General features: G+C 35.1%; 1 non-coding gene across 1 annotated transcript; it reads left to right on the top strand.

Annotated features, from left to right (window-relative positions):
- The first annotated feature begins 1,924 nt into the window (after window positions 1-1,924).
- On the top strand, window positions 1,925-2,031 carry LOC147382730 (small nucleolar RNA R71). Its single transcript, XR_015174110.1, has one exon. It is a non-coding gene; the product is annotated as a small nucleolar RNA R71 (small nucleolar RNA).
- The last annotated feature ends 3,969 nt before the right edge of the window (window positions 2,032-6,000 follow it).

Here is a 6,000-nt window from a genome sequence, read left to right on the forward strand (position 1 = left end):
AACCGGCAAAGAGGATGATTCACCAAGGAAAGCATACCTCAAATGACTAGGAAGAGGCTTGAGCTCTAGTGATGGCGGTTCTTGAATTGAAGGCTTCGAATGAGAACCCAATGATGGCATGTCTAACAATTCAAACTTTGGCTTAGAACGAGTGAATTTTGGCGTAGCCTCCAAGTAATTCACCAACTCTAAACTGTCCTCATTGTATGCATTAATTATTGCTAATTCAAGCTGATCAAATGGAGATTTTTCTTCATGATTATGTCGAATACATGTGTCCACTACATCAATTCTATAGCAATCTTCAGGCTCTTCAGTGGAGAACTTCATAGCTTTGAAAACATTAAACTTCACCTCTTGATCTTGAACTCTCATAGTAAGCTCCCCTTTTTGCACATCAATAAGAGTTCTACCTGTGGCTAAGAATGGTCTACCAAGAATGATTGGAACATCCTTATCCTCCTCCATATCAAGAACAATAAAGTCCACAGGAAATATAAATTTGTCAACCTTAACAAGCACATCTTCTATTACCCCCCTTGGATACTTCAATGATCTATCTGCTAATTGGAGTGTTACAGTAGTAGGCCTGGCTTCTCCCAATCCCAATTTTTGAAATATAGATAGTGGCATTAGATTAATACTAGCTCCCAAATCACACAAAGCTCTACCAGAGAAGTGATTACCTATTGTGCATGGTATAGTGAAGCTCCCTGGATCCTTAAGCTTTGCTGGAAGTTTCCTTTGAATGATAGCACTGCACTCTTCAGTCAAACCCACTGTTTCAAATTCACTCAATCGCCTCTTTTTAGTCAAGATATCTTTCAAAAACTTGGCATAACTTGGCATTTGCTCTAAAGTTTCAGCGAATGGGATATTAATATGCAGCATCTTGAAGACATTTAGAAATTTTGCAAACTGCTCGTCATGTTTTTGTTTCTTAAAACGTTGAGGAAATGGTGGGGGTGGGTTGTAAGGAGTAATATTTTCTAAGCCCGGCGTGTTATGCTCCTGGTTTGTAGTTTCTTCCTCTTGCTCACCTTTCTCTTTAGAAATTGTTTCATCTGCCACTAAAACATCCGGTTCCTTTGGTTCCTTGACAACATCATTCAACTCTTTTCCACTCCTCAATGTGATAGCATTGCAGTGCTCCTTACCATCTCTTTTTGGATTAGTCTCTGTATTGCTAGGCAAGGTTCCTTGAGGACGGTTGTTAATTGTTGAAGCAAGTTGACCCAATTGAATTTCCATATTGTGAATAGAAGCTGCTTGGCTTTGGAGTTGAGTTCTAGTCTCTGTCATGAACTGATTAGTGTTTGTCATGAACTGCTTAGTATCTGTCATGAACTGATTAGTGTTGGTTCCCATCTGATGTACTAGATCTTCCAAAGAAGGCTTCTTTTCTCTAGGGGGAGCTTGAGAGAATGATAGTCCGATTGAAACTATGGGTTTTGTAGATGAAGAGGCCTCAACTTGATTGTTGTTACTCCAAGAGAAGTTCGGATGATTTTTCCAGCCCGGATTGTAGAAGTTAGAATATGGATTATTTTGTCTGTTACCAATAAAATTTAGAGACTCTTGGTTATTAGGGCACATATTTCCTGAATGATTGTCTCCACAAATCTCGCATGTAACAATAGGAGTTTGAATGACATGAACTCCAAATGAATCCAACTTCTTAGATAAAGAGGCCACTTGAGCAGTCAAAACAGTAAAAGTATCTAATTCATGCATTCCTGCTGTTCTTCTTGGATTCATCCTCTCTGTATGGTACTGGAAGTTGTTAGAGGCCATCTCCTCTAATAAATTATACCCATCCTCAAATGTCTTCGCCATAAGAGATCCACCTGCTGCAGCATCAACAATCGTTTTAATAGATCCAACCAATCCATTGTAGAAAATTTGGATGATCAACCATTCCGGTAAAGCATGATGAGGACATCTCCGAAGTAAATCTTTGTACCTCTCCCAAGCTTCATAGAGAGATTCACTGTCTAACTACACGAAAGTAGTAATATCATTCCTCAACTTTGCAGTTTTTGATGGTGGAAAATATTTAGCCAGGAACTTTTTCGCTAAGTCATCCCAAGTGGTAATAGATTCCCTTGGCAATGAGTTCAACCAATTCTTCGCCATGTCCCTCAATGAGAATGGAAATAGTCACAGCCAGATGGCATCATCATCAACACCGTTATACTTAAACGTAGCACATATCTCTAGAAAATTAGCTAAATGTGCATTGGGGTCTTCAACATGTGAACCCCCAAACTGAGATACTTGTACCATTTGAATAGTAGCCAGCTTGAGTTCAAAATTGTTGGCTTGTATCGTTGGACGACGAATAGTAGTGTGAATCCCATCCATTAATGGAACAGCATAGTCCCGCATAGACTTAGGACCTTCATTACCATTAGTTTGGTCGGCTATTGTATGGTGTTGAGAAGCTTCTCGCTTATTCTTTCTATTTCTTCGACAAGTTTTCTCGATCTCAAGATCAAAAGGAACAAGCTCCGAATTTCCCGTACTACGCATACACTAGCCAAACACCTACAAAATAAAGAAAAGTTTGATCTAAAATCAAATACGATTGAATTAATATTAACAAAAAGATTAATAAATTAGTCCCCGGCAGCGGCGCCAAAAACTTGTTGTCTAATTTTACGCACGCAAGTATACGTATCGAAACAAGTAATAAAGTGATAAGAAAGTATCGTTCCCACGGAGACTAAATATCAATCTATTATTAATTACCAATTTATCTCAATCTAATTTTATCCAAACAAAAGTAAAAATAGGATTTAAGACTAAACGAGAAAACTAATGGAGGAAATAAACTTGGAGATTTAAAATCAATGAGTGATAAAATCTAGGTTTATAATTTCCCCCAAACAATCCACTTGATTTAATTCTCCTTCCCTCTATGATAAATTAATCCACTATGGTTGTCATCCAAGAACACTAAATTCTCTACAAGCCTCTTCCGATGGTCATGTAAAAATACCCTTCTAAACTAATTCCCTATATGCCTATGAGAATCAAATCAAGAAGAATTCATTAAGAATAAGTTCTCATAAGGAATGCACATGCAACCTGAGTATATTCCTATCTCAAATTAGCATATGTTAATCTATCTAGGTCATGAACACAAAATAACTCTGTCGATATTATTAAGGTTCACCAAATCAATTCAATCAATGATCAGTTAATCAAATCGCATTAAACATTGGATAGAATAAACAATCACATGTGGGATCATAAAAGAAAGAAAGAAAACTAATCAAATATCATGAACGAGTTCCATTATAACCCTAGAACAGAAATTAGTTCTTCATTGAAAAGAAAACAAAATCACAAAAGTATTTAGTCATTCTTAGATTACAAAATTAAGAGAAGAGTTAAAGTTAAAGAAGATAAAACTCAAGAGCCGATCTCCAATTCCCGTCCTCCTTCTCAATCTTTTGCCTCCAAGAAAAACCCCAAAACTTCTGTCCCCAAATAAGGGTTAAACTTTCCTATTTATAGATATGGAGTCATTAGGGTTTAAGAGTCCCAAAATCCGTCTCTAATTCGGTCACCACAAATTAACGTGTAAAGCTGGAAACGTAAGCAGGCCATGGCCTCCCAATATATCATGCCGCGGCTCGTACTTTTATATTTCTGTTATGCCATTCTTGAATTCCCGCCACGGCCTCGTTTTCTATCAAGCTGCGGCTTGAAGACTTTTTAGCTTGTATGCTTAGCTTCCTTCTTCCGAGAGTGAACCAATTTGGAGTCAGAATTTCTCCTAAATGTATGCACCTATCCCAATGTTCCATATTGTTCCTAATCTGTAAAATAAGCATAAAAATCAAATAAAAACATATAATCACATAAAAAGTATAAAACTAGCTAAACTTAAATAAAAACAACTAAAAGACTCTAAAATTAATAAAATATTATATTTAAAAGTGGTTAATTCGTAAGTATAAAACCTACTCATCATGGGTTCCTATTAGACTAGACAGTTCCTAATTGTTTCAAAGGGATAACTTGAGTTTCCAACCCAGTTATCTGAAATCGAAATCAACTAGTTTAATCCTCTGATGAGAGGTGGTGCACGATGCTGAGCAAAAGTACTCTTAAATCACCTCTTCGTCTAGATAGATGTAGTCTATCCCCTTAGTACAGTAAGGTACAATGAGACAGGATTGCATTTAGGCACTAACTCCGATCAAGAAGTCCAATTGGTGCAATTCAGGCCACCTTTGTCTATTGAGTTCAAAGGAACCTTTGGTCGAGTTTAATCAGATCTTAATTAAATTTTATCTTGTGTGAATTAATTTTCTAATAGGGTAAAAGATAGGTGATGAAATCCGATTCTTATGTTGTTAGTGCCATCTTTGTAAGAGTGCCCTTTTTACTAATGTGCAATCGGAAGTGTGCAGTTAATTCACTCAAATTTAATATAGAAACCCACTTGCAAGGAATGCATGGGGGTTTTGAGTTTTACCTCCCATTCTAGACAGGCATTGAGTCAACTTGGGCCACCGATACCAAACTCGATGTACGAACCCGAGGAGCTGAGATAGTTACGTCCCACTGTCGTCCTCCCTTAATTAAAATTAAAATTTTAAAATAAATTAAAAACTTCTAAAAATAAAATTCTACTATAGTTCTACTTTAAATAAAAAATAAATTTCTATTTCTTCGTTAAAGAATCGGATCCGGGTGTTGGGATAAAATTTCTGAACTACATTGCTCCTCGTTGAATTCTTAGGCTAAAAATAGAAAAGAAATTAAAGTTAGAATTTCAGAAAAATTATATGTTCATTGAAATCCAGAAGTCTGAAGAAAGATTTTACAATAATTTGAAGTGCGAATCTTGAGGTTTGATCGCGACGCCACAATTAACCCAGGCAATGCGGAATTTTTTTGATGAAATTAGATCAAATTTTAGGGTTTTATTTGTATTGACTCCAGGAATCCAGTGGTATTTTTTTGAATTTTTCTGAAATAAAAATTGTGATCAACAGAAAATTGAATTTTGGATAAAAAAATATTGGATTACATCGTTGTCCTTGGCAACATCGCCAATTTGTTCGAGCTATAAATGATAATAAAATAAAGAACAAAAGAAAATCTTGGTAGGCAAGGGTCGAACCACAGAGACAACGTTAATCCAAAGTATTTTTACTTTCAATCCAATTCAATTTTAGCAAGCGATTTAAAAGCATTTTACAAGAGATGATTTATCTATAATAAATGAATAAAATAAAATAAAAAATTGAAAGAAAAGTGTAGATCAATTGGATTCACCTTCACAGGCTTTATCAATGAATTCTGATTCTCTAATTATCTCAATCCACTAAACAAAGCTAATGCTTGTGGATCGGAAAATCAAACAGTTATAATATAAACAAGATCAAAAGTATGCAATAAATTAGACTGAGATTATTAGATAAACATTAAATGTTCTCTGTAAAACATGGTTATTCTTGAATTTATCAAAGTAAGATACTATCAAAATTTTGAGAAACATTCAATGGTTAACCTAATAAATACCTAACAATATCACAATAAAACTATGAAGCCATTACGAAATAGTAAAACACTAATAAATCTTGCTTCAGCTTCCTTAACCGATCTAACAGAGATTTAGCCAACAGTCATCGCAAGAACAATAAAGCAAAAATAAAGTAAAGAAAACATGGAAAGGAAAAGGGATGAGAGAAATAAATTATCTTTATTGTTTCTTGACTTGAAACCGGCTAAGCCTCCTTACGACTTTCATAAAACTAAGAAAAAAAATATAAAAACTTATACTAAAAAAATAGAAAAAAAAAAAAAGTTGACCTCCGGGGGAAATTGGAGATCTTGGAGAGGAGATGCCCTTTAATCTAGTTTCTATTTATAGAGAGATCAGATTAGGGTTTCGAAAACATCCCGTGATTATAAAAATATCAAAATCCTACTTCAATACGAATATCTTTCAACTGTCAAAGTCCAATACAAATTTCGAGA

Source organism: Akebia trifoliata, chromosome 16 (assembly GCF_017979445.1).
Source record: "Akebia trifoliata isolate Shusen 1 chromosome 16, ASM1797944v1, whole genome shotgun sequence".
NCBI lineage: Eukaryota > Viridiplantae > Streptophyta > Magnoliopsida > Ranunculales > Lardizabalaceae > Akebia > Akebia trifoliata.